Genomic DNA, 14900 nt, shown 5'->3' on the forward strand with positions numbered 1-14900 from the left:
GCTATCCTAATAGAAAGCCTTTTAGAAATTAAAATAGGCCTCTATGGCAACTATTCAGTCCTGTCTTATGCGAATTTCCATCGGTTTTTGGGTGCTCATGGGAATAAAGAATGGGACTTGCCTGTCCAATAAATTGTACGTGCTTTCCTCAAAGACACAAGCATTCATAGGATCCCTTTATCTCTCTAGCTTAAAGGAATAAACCCAAGAATTCTCAAATCAAAACACTGTGGAAGAAATGCCTCAACAGTCAGACAGATATATCATTGGAATTTTTTCTATTAAAGAAAACAAAGGAAAATCTTGCCCTACTGGAGACTTGTTCTGTTTCATTCTACACTCATCAGTAATCATCTATCACTACGTGTTTCTCCCTTTCTGTATACAAAGACTGGAGTACCTGAAGGTGTAATCCAGCCTCCATGTGTAACTGATCTGTTTATAAATAACTCATTGCTTGTTGCATCCTACTGACATGACAAATTTTCTTCCCCCCACTCACCAAGAGTAGCACAAATACAGATTTAAACAAAAGCTAAACATCATCAGTGCACATTCTCTTTTCTTGTCAGAATGGAATCGACAAAGGAATAATCCCCTTGTTGAGAGTTTTCTCTCCTTCTCTCTTTTTTCCCCCTGCTTAAAAGACTATGAACATCTGCTCCCCTTGTTTTCCTAAACAAGTCTTTGAAAAACATCAATTTATCCTGCAGGCTTTAGGAAGTTTACTGATCCTATCGGCTTAATAGCACACTGCTATGCTCAAAAGGAGGCACTAGTGCTCTTGACTATTATGTCTTTTTTTAAAGCTTGCAAAGACATCAGGCACTCTAGCACATCCTTAGTAGTGTACAACAAATTAAATAACAAGATAGTCATGAATTACTGGGACCAACTAGTATTTTTTTTCACTGCAGCATTACATTTTACTTATTTATTATCAGTAGGAAATGATTGCTCAGCATTCAACTGGGCCTTCAGTTGTTCTGTTCAAAGGGAAATCCTTTCAAATGCCAATACAAAGATCAAGGGTTAAAGTTCCAGTTCTGCTCCACTCCCAGATGCTGGAAGTTGTTTACTTCAGGAGATATTGGCCCATCGAAAGTGAGCATATCAGAGCAAAATCACTTGCTCTCCTAGGAACTGAAAGACCTGACCTCTGTGTTTCAAATTTGCTATGAATACTGGAATTTGGTTTTCTCCTGAAAATGGGGATGAATGATTTGTTTGCATTTACTGGAGAAGGGAGCAAAATTGCTATTAGCAGTTGTGTTCCTTTTCTGTCCAGAATTTTAGGGGGGATACTACTGGCCCTGTAAAATATTTTTCTGCCTCAATCCTCAACATAAAGTTAAGATGGGGTCTTACTGTGTAAAGCTACATGGAAGCTGTTTCCACCCTTCAGACCTGCTGCTATGTACAAGAAAATTGAAAAGAAAATTGTTTTCAGTACAAGTGGTTCAACAGGTGTGCCTCCTCTCACACTGAGGGTAATGTGTTCCTTAGCTGTAAGTTCACAGCAAGACTTTGTTTAGCACCTTGTTTTTAAACAAGAGAAAAGATTTTTCACTTCCATCAGGGAGGGATGATATTGCTAAGCTTAAAGGAGAATATCCTGATATTTTTTAATCTGATAAACAACCATAAACAGACATTGGTGTGAAATAACATCATCCAGCTTGTTATTTAAGTCACCAATAGTTAAGGGAAACTATACTCCCATGAAACATTAGTGTTCAGACCAAATGGACCAAATGGTGATTTTGTTTCTATTGGAAACTCTAATAAATTCAATATTTTCCTTGACTTTACATAGTTACTGTTGCAAACTGTTTAAATATAATACTGTGAAAACAAATGTTGCCAGCAATCCAATTTTACGAATTCTCTTCAGTGCAAAGAGCTGTGAAAATTCCATAGAAATTTGTAAATAATTTCTATTAAATTAAATTGACTGGTTTTAGCAAATAGAACACTTTGTTTCACTCTAGAGTTTGCAGTGTTTAAGCATATTTTGAGTGATTGTCATAAAGGAAAGCAGTTAATGAGAGATCTTGAAAAGGTCTTGGAGTTTGGCTTTTCCCTCCATCTCAGACACAGGTTGTAAGAGGCTTTTGCTGCCAGACAGTATCCTACACATTTCCTGTACAATTATAGGTACATGGATATACAAAAGGCACTAATATGGCAATCTAACGGCAAAGTCCAACAATGTGCCTACATAATCAGACACACATTTAGGACTGGCTGGTTTTAGCCAATTTATTTTGACTTAGAGGTGTTCTTCACACTGCAGTCCATGGCTTTTTTTGGTCAGGTTATGCCACCTTTTTGGCAAATGGGTTCTATCTTGCTTTTCAACTAAAAATGCACCAATTCTTGCCAGTATGGCAAGTCTCAACAGAGTTAATTACTTTCCATATCAAAATTATTAGTTATTCTCATCAGAGGTTATATTTATGAAGAGCATTGTGGTATTGAAATAATATAAACAAACGGCTTTTGAAAGAAAAAAGAAAATACACTTTTTAAAACACACATATAACACGTACAATCCTTCTTTATGACATCTCTTTATACAATTTCAGTGATTCAAAAATTAAGATTCTTGATGAGTCAAACTGAAGATGATGCCAACACTATTCAATATCAGTGAAATGCAGTTTAGAGTCAATAGGATTGGCCATCTAATGACAATTAAGTATGCTATAAATTTAAATCTTTGAACTACTTGTTGAGATTTATTCAGGCAGACAAACAAAGATAACAAAAGTCTTTTGTGTGTTCGTCACTCATTTCCGTTGCTCTGTTGTTGCAGTGTCAAATAATGTCAGTTATTTAAGCACAATTAATGTAATTTTAAATTCTCGACAAATTAAATTATAAAGACTACCAGTTCAAGGAGGACCCTGCCCATTTTTGTTGTACATTTTCTTTTTCTCCTAGTTTTGTGGCAAATTTTAAATCAATGGAAGGTTAATTTCAACTTTGAGTCTTAGGGAAACTGCTCATTTTGATGCAAAATTAATTTTATTTTCATAAATTATTTCTTCCTGGTTTTGACCAGGTGAACTACATCTTGGAGTATAATTCAGGAATATGTAATAATTTTTAGAACATTTGGAAAAGCCAGAGTGGAGGAGGTGGTATATTCTGAATTACTCTCACCTGTGCCAGGATTATTTGCTTTAATTTATGATTGCATGTGTTCATTCAGTGCAGGGGAAGTTATCCTTTTTAGTCCTGTACTTGGCTGGTTACTAACTTCATTTTAGCAGCATTGGAAGGTGGCATTTTAAAACAATGCCACAATATAAATGATCCCTGAAGGAAATCAAGGCTTGATAAAGAAACGTACAGTTGTTTTTATCTCCTTCATAAAAGGATAGTAAGTACTCCATTTAGAAATCTTGAAAATTAATTCAAGACAAAAAGATCACCTATCTCCATCCTTGTTTAGTGAGACTGGGATCAGGAAAGTTATTCTGTAAAAGCAACTTAAAGCTGGTCATCTCAAAGAAGCAAAATTACCACCCACTGTGCCAAAATTATGTTGACTGTGTTGAATGTTGTATAATTTAGGAGAAAGGGGGTGAAATATTTCACATTTTGTGAGATCACACCTCAAGATTTAGTACAGCATCTAGAATTTCTTTGTAAGTAATAAAGACAATGATCCATTGTGTACTTCTATTACTAATTATTCTGTAAAGATTGTCTGTTCCAAAAGATAATTAGAAAAGGTGAAATTTAATTCCATTAAACAGAACTCAGTTGGGACATAATGAAATTTTGTTGTGAAGTAGCAGACTCACTTTGAAGCCAAATAAAAAGCTTTAACATTGATGGAATGAATAAGATTGTAAAAGCTCACACCTTTTTTTTTTCATGCACAGGCAGCATTTAAAAATAATTAGGCTAAGGCTGAATTATATTTGCAAGAAGTTTCGGTTCTCAGATATTTCAGGAAAAAGGGATATCTGCTTTTTACACAGGTCAATCTTTTGTTTTTGTTTTGCATAAGTCACAGAATACAAGAAACCAAAGGGAGATATATACCTATACAGCATCAGACTTCCCCAATTCTACAACTCAGCCTTCCAGCTATTACTGAGAAAACAAAATAACCCCAGTGCTCCCAAAGAAGCCCCATAAAAGGCTCACCCCAGGCTAGTTCTTGGTGTGAGGAGACCACAATTAGGCTGGCTCCAGGTCTTGATCCCTTTTCCAAAGTCTCTAACTACAACATGCTTGACCAAGTGATGATTTGGCAGCGTGGCCTCCTGTCTACCCAGAAATAGCCTGAGATCCTGTGCAGAGCTGAAGAATCCCAGTATTTTTCTCAGACACCCAGAGCAGCCAGCACTGCTGCACGAAAGGTGTGTTTGAAGTTATGGCTGTGACTGGGTTCAGGTCTTTATTGTCTCATTTGTAGGTCATATGAACCTGCTTAATGGCACAGGTCTTATTGTAAAGAAAAGAATGACCTGAATACATTAGTAACCCATTTCTTTGAGGCTAACCACTAAACACAATGCACCAGCAGATAATATGCTTGGGAAACCTCTTTGGGAAAATACGTGAAGCTGCTTGAACCCATCTTGCTTCAGTTCACTGGACCAAGTCCAAACATTACAGGCTTGAGTTCAGCTGACTGGAACATGGAGCTGCTCCTGCAGTTGGATGAAAACGTTTCACACCACAGTTGTCATGTCCTGTGACAGTCCTTTACAGCCCGAGCCCTGCACACCCATCCCAGAAGGAAGAGACGCTGAGAAGGAAGAATAATTTAAGAGCTGCCTGGCCAAGAGAAGCATGAAAATGCAGGAAAGGAACAGAAACAAACATTTAAACCAGTCTCCTAAACAGCATGTTTGGCTCTGGCACTACTTTTACCTGCCTTTACATCCCCAAATTAGATGTCTGATAGTGACCAGCAAAACAGAGAGCTTAGGAAATATAGCACAAGTGGACATTTTCATACCAGATTTTAGGAACTTCACTGCTGCCTATTTAGCTTATATGGACACCAGGAAATATCTGAGCATATTACAATACCCCTGTGGAGAAAAGAAATGTAATTGGCAGCTTATAGCAGGGAAACCAAAGTAAAAAGAGGCCTGGAGTGCTGCTCAAAGTTCCATTGATAAGACTGTGCCTTCCTTGATTCCTGGTAAGTGTCCTGAGGACAGGGTAACTTTCCCCTCAAGGATTATACTCCTTTATGAGGCAATTTCTGGTTTTGCAAAAATCATCCAAGCAGCTCTTTTCCTCACAGTATGCGGAATGGATGCAGGTTTATTTTTTAAGACGAAGTTCTATTTTAGCAGAAAGTGCCATTGCTCTATTCTGAAATTGAAAAGAATGTCGTCATACTGCAACCTAATGACAGTGGATGCTAAGAAGACATGTGGCTTTTTGGAGCTTTGTGGAATATTCCCATGAAGAGATACTTAGCAAATGCAGCTTTGTGTACATTTCACAGAACTCTGCCAGCATTACTGACTTTTACCCAGGTTTGAGCCTTACTCTAGACTGGAGTCACAAAGAGGGGATTAGCAGGACTACACTGAGGCTGTCACATACATAACTAATTAACTGCTGATTGGACACTGCTAAATCCCTATTTCCTTTGCATTTTATACATCCTCCCCACAAAACATAGTTCTCACCTAGCAGAAAAATAAGCATTGCAGTCAAGGGTAGTAATGAAATAAGACTCTTCTCAACAATAGTTGTTAAATCAATAAGCAACTACAGCATGTTAATATGTCGCACCCTCTTGAAACTGATTTAATTGCCATGCTCAATTCACCGCTCCTAAATATAAAACAAAAATGTAAAATTACAACAACAAAACCCCAAGCTGATCATCAGTGAAGTCTTTCCCTGCATTCTTTATAAGATAAGTTTGAAATCTATATGCTACCTTTTGTCTCACTGCAGTAGCAGAGGCGTAAACCTAGAGCAAGCTGGAGTGAGACATGAGGTACAAACACAGTGAAGGAATGACAAAGAAAAGAGAGAGGTTTATTCACATTTCAGCTCATACGTTTTGGAAAAACATATAGTTTATACCAGATTCAAGGCAATCAGAATAACTCTTCCCTTTCACAGAAGCAAGTTTACACCAAAAAGAGGGTGTTGAGAGATTCTTCCCTACAGACGAAGTGACAACTCAGCAACTTTCTCTGATGCATTTCCAGTGGCTGCCTTGTTGCAAGTCATTGAGCGCTGACTACATGACCTAAATTTCATTCTTTTCCCTTTCCTGAACATCAGTTTATTATTTTCATGCATTTTCCAGTTGTGGATTGGAATAAATAAAAAAATGTTATCCCTCCACATATTTTGAAATACCATTTTTCTGAAGTTCAAAATACAACAGAAGAAAATTATCAAAGTGTATGAAATGTTTACTCTCTGTGCTGCTAAGCATTTCAATCCATCCAGTGATTTTTTCTTTCAGAAATACCAACCTATAAATTTATTTCCCAGCTGCAAGGAGAAATTGCTGATACATAATGTGTCTGATTTTCCAAAGTACCTTGAGGTGCTGCGCACCCTTTACCCCTTCTGTACATAAGACCAAGACCTTTTCTATAGGAACACACATCAAATGTTTACATCACCCAAGTGAAAGAGAATCTCAGAGATGAGAATAGGAGAGTAGCAATTTTAAGGACACATCACAAGTGGAAGTGTTAAGCATCTATAAAAGAAAATTGCTGCTAGATAAAGGAAAGTTTCTCCACTTGACAGAAGAGAATGTACCACTTGGTTTGAATCAGAGCAAATTGTTTTCACCACATAATCAAACTTGCTGCAAAGCCTTTGGTTCTCCAGGCTAAGATTGTTACTGAACTTAAACAGATAATATAAGTTACAGGAAGAATCAGGTACACATTAAATATGAGCATAAGGACCAAATAACAAGGAAAGTAAATCAAACCAAATACAAATGTTGAAAAGCCACTAAGTGGGAATTTCACTCTCATTTTTTTCATTATTTATCTCCTCTCCACACTACTGGACATCACAAATGGTTCTTAAAATCAAATTTATAAATTTTTTTATTATATCAGGAATATTTCTACATTAGCTGTGAAGTATGTATGAAAGGTGCTCACAAACCATGGTGCACATGGCCTAGCCAGCTACCCTAGTTCTGGTAATCATGACAATGATGCCAGAGACATACCAAAATGTACACTGCTCCTCAGCAAGACAATTTCTGAACTGATCCCCTCAGATTTCAGTTAATGCCAAATTCAAGTATAAGAATGCCTGACATGAAAGTGGAAGAGGGAGAGATAAGGGAGGGAGCAGTGAGGAAAATATCAGCTGCCTTCAGAAATTAGGTATTACATGAAATAAAAGAGCTCAAGACAGAAGGTCAGGTATCCTCTGTTATTAAGAACAAGCAGATTTAGACATGGTTCCAAGGCACTCATTAAAGTGAAATTCAATACTCATTATTTTATTACCAGCTCTAACCTCCCAATGGATACACCAGTCCTACCACTGTCAGCTTGTTGGAAGCATTGAGAGGGTGCCTGCTGTGATCTGCAGAGACATGAGATATGATAGAGGTGAACATACAAGGAGGTCGCATTTTCTTTGTGTTTTCCTTATTGAACAGCTTAGTATTCAAAGAGCAAAGTAAAGCAAAACATAAGGGTTTGAATGAGGAATATATTCCAATCAGTGAAATATCCAATATCTGTACAGCACCTTTAATCTGACAGTGTTGCATGTCTCAGGATTGTATATAGAGGTCATTTCTAAAGGATCTTAGGATCTTTTTGCATAAACTCCTTTTTTTTTTTTTTAATTCTGACTAGTTTCTTACTTCTTACCCAGTTTCACTGCACCAGCACTGCCTGCGTGAGAAGGAGGTCTGAGGAAGGGGTTGAAGAAGCCAAGCTCCCTGCTATTGCTCTTTCTCCTTCAGAAACAGCAAATGTGAAATTCTGACTTTGTTGCAACAAATGTAACACACACTGTCTGTAAGATTAATGCAGCGTCCCTTGCAGATGAATGAACAAAAACCAATGCCAAAGGTAGGAAGGGGAAAGGCCTTCCAAATCATCTGTCCCCAGGGAACAGGATTCCCCTCTACAGACACCCTCTTCACCTCCAGTCTGTTATACTTGGTCCTCAAACTCCATGCCTTACCTAAGTAGACAATCCTGCACAGTAAGAATCTCATGAGCTTTTAGTATTTATTTTGTGCTTCTAAGATTCTTTCTAGTCTTCCAAGACTGATATTTCCAAAGAAAAGTACAAAAGAATGAAATCTGCAATGAAAGTTGCATTTCTTTTAAGCTTTGAGCACATGCTATGGGTTTCTAGTATACACCAAGGAACACAAAGCCCATATCTTCTAATGAGTGGGGTAAATCACTGCTAAAGAGGAAATTATCCCTGTTAGACAGCAGGAACTAAATCATATTTTTGGGGATGGTTACTTGTTTTGGGTTTTTTTCACATTCATCATTATTTTTAAAGATCCCTTCCTTATGGAAACAAGAGCATTCACTGATCAGCACCAGTATCTCTTCGCTTTTGGTGTACATTAAGAAAATTAAATGGAATATTCTTAGAAAGACATCTGTGCCTGGGGTGACTCACATTTGATCAATCCCTATGAACATTTCTTTTCAGAGGATGTGCAATTATTTGCTCAGTTAGGCTTAAACTTTTATTTATCTAATCATCCCCCTGTAAAGCTTTGATCTGAACTTCCAAACCCTATTTTTCTAACCACTTAGCTACATATTTTAAGTCTTATTGTCTAATCAACTTCAGCCTGTAAAACATGCACTGTCCTACTTAATGCACCCTATTAGGAAATCAGGCTGCTGCATGGATTTTTAGATCTCTCATTTTGCAACCCCGTGAGCCATTTGGAAGCATCATTAATGTCATTATTCCAGGGGAGAAGGAGAGAACTGGCAGCAGAGTAAGCCCTCTACATGGCTGTCAGCTTTGCCCTGCTAACATTTGCAGAGTGACTCAGAGGTGAATCACAGGTTTCTGCAGGTGTACACCAGGGAGAGCTGGATGATTTCCATGTCACAGTGGTTGCAAATGTTTACTTCATTAGTTCATGGGGTTACTCAGCAGTCCTAGCCAACTCAATTTCTCAATCTTACTGTATGGCAGTTTTTAAAAAAAGAGGGTAGATAGCAGCTTTGAAGTTAAAAACACAAGACCAACTGTCAATTTGTAATTAGAAAATCTGAGCAATGATGGAATGTGAATGGATTTAAATGCAGCTGTCATTAAACAGGCATTATGAATATTTTGAAGTGTATCCAGTGTTAGGTCTATTATGCTCTCTACCATAAGAGTAAAGGATATAATTACTATATCCTTCTCTAGAGCAGTACACCCTGCACAAGCAATGGTCTCTGAACCGTGCATGGATGGTGATCTCTATCCACTGGAGGTGCATTTGCCATAAGAAAACTCACAGTGATGGCTCTACTTAGAAACTATTTCAATAGCTTCTTCCAAGTGTCCAGATATTTCACAACAAGCCCTTGCATGTGTAAGAGGAGTCACTTGGGATTTATGATGGCATTTCCCACTTGCTGCTTCTCGTGTGGCTGGAGGTTAAACTCCCACAGCTGTGTCTTCTCTTCACATTTCAAGTTTGTGAAGAGTCCAGTCCAGCTGACATAGGTGGAAAATTCCTATGTGCAGGACACCAGGGAGTTGTATGAACCTCTCTACCATCAATTTCTCTAAACTAAATCCCATACTCCACTTACCTACCCATTTTACTAGTCTATTTCAGTAATTTTGAATTTTACCCTCAGTTGGCCTCATGCTAACTTGCTCCCTGCAAGACTGTCTCATTGGCAATTGTTGTCACTTGACTTCATGTTCCTACTTTAAGGCTATTAGTATATAAAGCGAACAAAATCAAGTCTCCCAGGACTGATTCTTGACCTGTGCCATACCATAAACAACCTCCCGTCAGCATGAACTCCCAGATGCTTCCATTTACATGAATTATTTGTCGTAGATGTAGAAACTTTTTTCCCAGGGGCAAAGAAAAGCCTTTCCTCACCCTTTCATTATTTTACCTTGCAGATTGTGTTTTGCATAGTTATCATACCTGAAAGATTCTGGAAATCCTGGTATGGTTTTCTCTCTGATATGAAACCAGTAACAGGTTACAACCAGGTCAGCTCATTTCTGTAATTAAAATTGATCAAGCTATCTGTTACTCAAAAGAAATACATACACTAAGACCTAGTTTTCCCTCAATCAAGCTTGACCATTTAATGTAAAATGCTAGCTAAAGATTGAAGACTATGAAGAGAAAATGGAGCTAAGGGACTCATAAAAGCTGAAGGTTCTGTTTATCCCAGATCTCCTCTACATTTTATGCAAATGGCTGACATCTTCAAAGACCTCATTAGAAGCTACGCAATCAGAGAGCAGAGTATCATGCCAGCTATGCAGTCAGTGCATGACTATATCAGTGACATGCTTCCTTAAGGATGCATTTTAACCTCTGAAACACTTCTCTACCTAAACCATGATCTTCTGAGAGTAATGGAGGATAAAAAGGCAAGCTTGTGAAAAAGAAGAAACTTAAAATATATGTTCTAAGTGAATCCCAGTAACCCAAAGTGCTGTTCTGCATGCTTACATTGAAACTGCAAATAAAATCCAAAGAATCTCTGTGAAGTCAGAGTATCTCAACACAAAAATGGCCATGTAACGTTTATTAATAAATCTAGCTGGATTATTCTGGCTGAGGATCCTACCAGGTGTCATCCACACATGAAAACAACTCCACAAACACTTGCAGCTAAACAGAGTGGTCTTGGTAACCTGGATGGTCCTTTCCAGTCCTCCACTCCCAAAAGAACAATCTGTGCCCTAAAGCACAGGGTGACCGGCACAGAGCAGGGACGACAGTTGGCATGGACAGATGGAGGCTGCCCGGTGGCAGGAGCTCACAGCAGGAGGCTCAGCACCCCTCACCAGGCACCACCGGGCCCTGCAGCACCAGCCAGATTGTGCTCAGGGTAGCACAAAGTTGCCTGGACTAAAATACAAGAGCAGTGTTTGAGTTACCAAGGGGAAATCCAGGAAGGAAAGCCTACAGCTCTCCTTTTTGGCAGCCGATATTGTCACGGCTAATCCAGGTGTCTGGGAGCTCCTCTGCCTCAGCTGTAAGAAAAGTGCAAGGCGAGAGTGGCTCCAGTGCTCCTGCGCTACAGGGTGTAATAGTGGTGTGGAGACACTGGACATCTACCTAGTCTTTATTTTGTGTATTATTTTAGTAGGTTATGATCCAGAGCTCATGAAAATCATGGCTGGGTGGGGCAGGTACTGAATATGATGCAGGCTCACAGTCATATTTATTAACATCTGCCCTTAAACATATCTTGTTTCTGAGAGCAGATAAAACAGCATCCCACCTAGGCAATCATTGCATGAATTACCCATTTTTACTCAATAGCAACTATCTAAAAAGACAGTTGAAGACAGATTTTTAAATCACATTAAAAAGAGATAGTCTCTTAATCAAGTTATCCTAATGTTGCCACCAAATTCTTTCCAGGCCTTAACTGCAGATGACAATGGCAAGAAAAGAAAGAAATATGTTTCAAAACAAAGGGTGAAGCTGAAATTATAAGAACACTATGCTAAGCTGTAAATCACATGGCACTGCCAACCAATTGTTTAGATCTGCTTTATTTAAAAACTATTAACATGTTATACTATACTTAAGTAAACTATAAAAATATTTTCAAAACTAGCATTAGCTGTTATGAATCCATTTCTGCCATGAACACACTGCCTCAGGATAAAGGAGCACTAAAACTTACTACAGTTATAAATATCCTGGTTTTCACACGGCCTGCTGGAAAACGATGTAGGTGTGCTTGGCATTTAACTTGGGGAAGTCGTGTCAGGTCCCCTCCCTTCCTCCTCCCCATGCTAACAATGCTGTTTGGCAGCTTTTTCACTTTATCTCACCACAGATCTTTGCCAAAACTTGAAGCTGCTCCTGACAGATTAACTGCCACCATAAAAGAAACTGACTTTCTTTTCTTTCTTTTTTTTTCCCTGTGGATTCTGATTGAAAGGATAAGCTTGAACGACAATCTTCTCAAATGGTCTGCTCTTCTCTCAGGCCTGGGGTTGGGAAATGAGGACCAATACAGTTGGAGAGGCTTTAGTTAGTCAGTAACCACACTTTGAATTCAATTATTTGAACAGTACAACAGACTGTGAGACCAGATTCCCAGCTGTTTTGTAACTTACGTTGTCACTTGCACCTGTGCAAAGTGGGCACAAAATACTTCTAATTTGGCAGTTGGGAATTAGACCCCATATTTATATTTGCTTCCTGATTCCTGACTTTATTCATCAGCCAGCATGTGGTACACAAGCTGATGAATTATTGTTTAGCTTGTTTTGAAAACACATCACTTGCAAACATACTTTAAAAAGATCTGCAATAATTAGCTGCATTTTATTTTCTATGCTAACTGCACCTTTTTGTGCCTTTTTATGTATACGTGCATAAACAAGTACATTTATGTTAAGTTAAATTTAGTCCCTTATGATTAATATAGGGTCAAAATCAGGCCTGAGTGAATGCAAATGTAAAGGCAAAGATTTTAATAGAATTTAATGTATTTAAACCAGGTCTTAATTCTGCCTTTTGCCTCAAGGAACATTTCAGATTGCTAGTGTACAAAGGGCATTTTAAATACTAAATATTATTTTGCATTCATTACATACAGCAAGTTTGCAGCTAACTCTATCCTTATGTCTTGACCAAGCTATGTTACATTATCTTGCATTTTCTGTGGATCTAAGAGCCCAAATGCTGTTATACTGACATACAGGAACCTGAGGGGACACCTGAACCTTTAGCTGTGTCCAGTGTTGAAGATCCAGTTCAGCAAAGGGGGTCCTGTCCCTCCCTGAACCGGGCATTTTGCTTCTGCCATAGAACATGAGGAAAAATATTCTCTATATATTTGGATATTCACATTGAAATTCTGTTTTTCTGTCAGTTTCTGCATAGAGAAAAATTATCTTTCAAGTAGTTCCATAACTGGCTGCTTCCAGTCTCTGTGCTTTACAGTTCATAAGTCTTTTCCAGTATATTTTGTTCCCCTCATTAAAAGAGTTTTTATCCCTTGCCCTCTGGCAAGGCTGGAATGTCACTTTCTATCTCTGGGATGTGGCAACTTTTCCTGAGGTTTGCCTTTTGTCCCATTAGACAGGCTTCAGTGTAAGACAGGAAAACTGAGGTATTCTCAAACTTCATTGGAGACTGCTCGAGCCAGCAGGCAGCTCAGTCACCTTTGTGTGCTACCCTGAGGCTTCCACTGTCCCAGGAGACCATCTCAGCAGCAGGGCTGGTGGGTGGCAGCACACTCCATCACCTGCCAAGGTACACCTGTGTATCCTCCAAAGGAGGGCTCAATGGGCCTCACACTGCTTTTCATCACAAGAAGCTTCCTCTGTGCAGAGGAAAGCTCAGCACTCAAGTCAACACTCATCTTAATGAACGAGGCTGAGAATCTGTGCCATTAAAATGATCTTTATAACCAAATGGATATCAGGGCTTTACCCACAGTCATTCTCATCCCTCCCACAAACATCAGCCCTCCCCTCACTTTCGGCTTTCCTATGACACCTCTCCTCCACTCCACCAGTAGCAACACTGAGGTCCCTCAAGGTCAGGGACCTGTATTTTCTGCAGATCCTCACAAATGCAGTAGCTCTGTATAAATTATAAATAACAGCAATGGTGACTCTATAACAAGTAGGTATCAGCTTTAACAGCTCATACCAGAAGTGGTGTTGCGAGTCCACTGCAGGATTGTAATCGGCTCTGTTGATGGAGACAATGAAACTAACTTCAAGTGATATTCCATGGAAAAATTTTATAAAGTGCCCCACCAACACAGGGAAAGGATTTGTTCACTCTAATTTATAGAATAACTAGCACTGAAGCTTTGATTTTATTCTGGGAATCAAGTGTGTAAATCTGAAATACTATGAATGGATTGATAACCTACCAGAACTCCACTTTGTTTTAATGTGATGATTTTTGGTAAATGGGTTACTAAATATAGTCCCACAGATGTGCCAGGTCTGTGCTTGCTGGGCCCTCCCAGGGTTGTTTCTGTATTACCAGGAAACAAAAGCACCACCATTTGCTAGTTTTCTAACCTGCCCAGCTGGGTTATGTTAGTCGAACTATACTAGAGCAGCTGAGGAGAAGGGAGAGGGCAGATACCCACATAACTTTGGAGACACAGCTGTCACATCAAAATTATAGGCAGAGAAAAAGATTTGCAGTCAACTGTATAAACTCTTACAAAATTCTATTCCATATGGTATGTATGTATACATATATATTTATGTACATAAGTGTGTACAGATATACTCACACATGTCTCAGTCATACAGTACTCTAATCTAGAAGGGCTGTGTGGGGAAAGCTTTTATCATCCTCTGAGATTTTAGCCATTCTCCAGGACAAAAATCACTCCTAACGCTGTCTAAAAGGTGACGTTATTGCAAAGCTAAGGACACACTTAAAAATACTTGAACGGGTTTGAAATACTTTGAAATGCACTCTGATTTTTTGTTTCGTTTAAGTTGGGATGGACAATTGACTATTGTGCAAAGATAGATTGCATCCACAACTCGATATTTGTAAAGCAATTTAAAGGTCACTTTAACAATTCCAGTAATAGTGACCATTAGTGATTCTGCAAAGAAAACAGGCACTGCAAGATAAACCAAAGTGCTCAGAAAGTAACTGCTATTCTTTCTTCTCTGTGTTCCTGAACTACTCCATCATTGTCATATCCAATCCCCTTCCAGCAGCGTAGGTAAGG

This window comes from Pithys albifrons, chromosome 11 (assembly GCF_047495875.1).
Source record: "Pithys albifrons albifrons isolate INPA30051 chromosome 11, PitAlb_v1, whole genome shotgun sequence".
Lineage (NCBI taxonomy): Eukaryota > Metazoa > Chordata > Aves > Passeriformes > Thamnophilidae > Pithys > Pithys albifrons.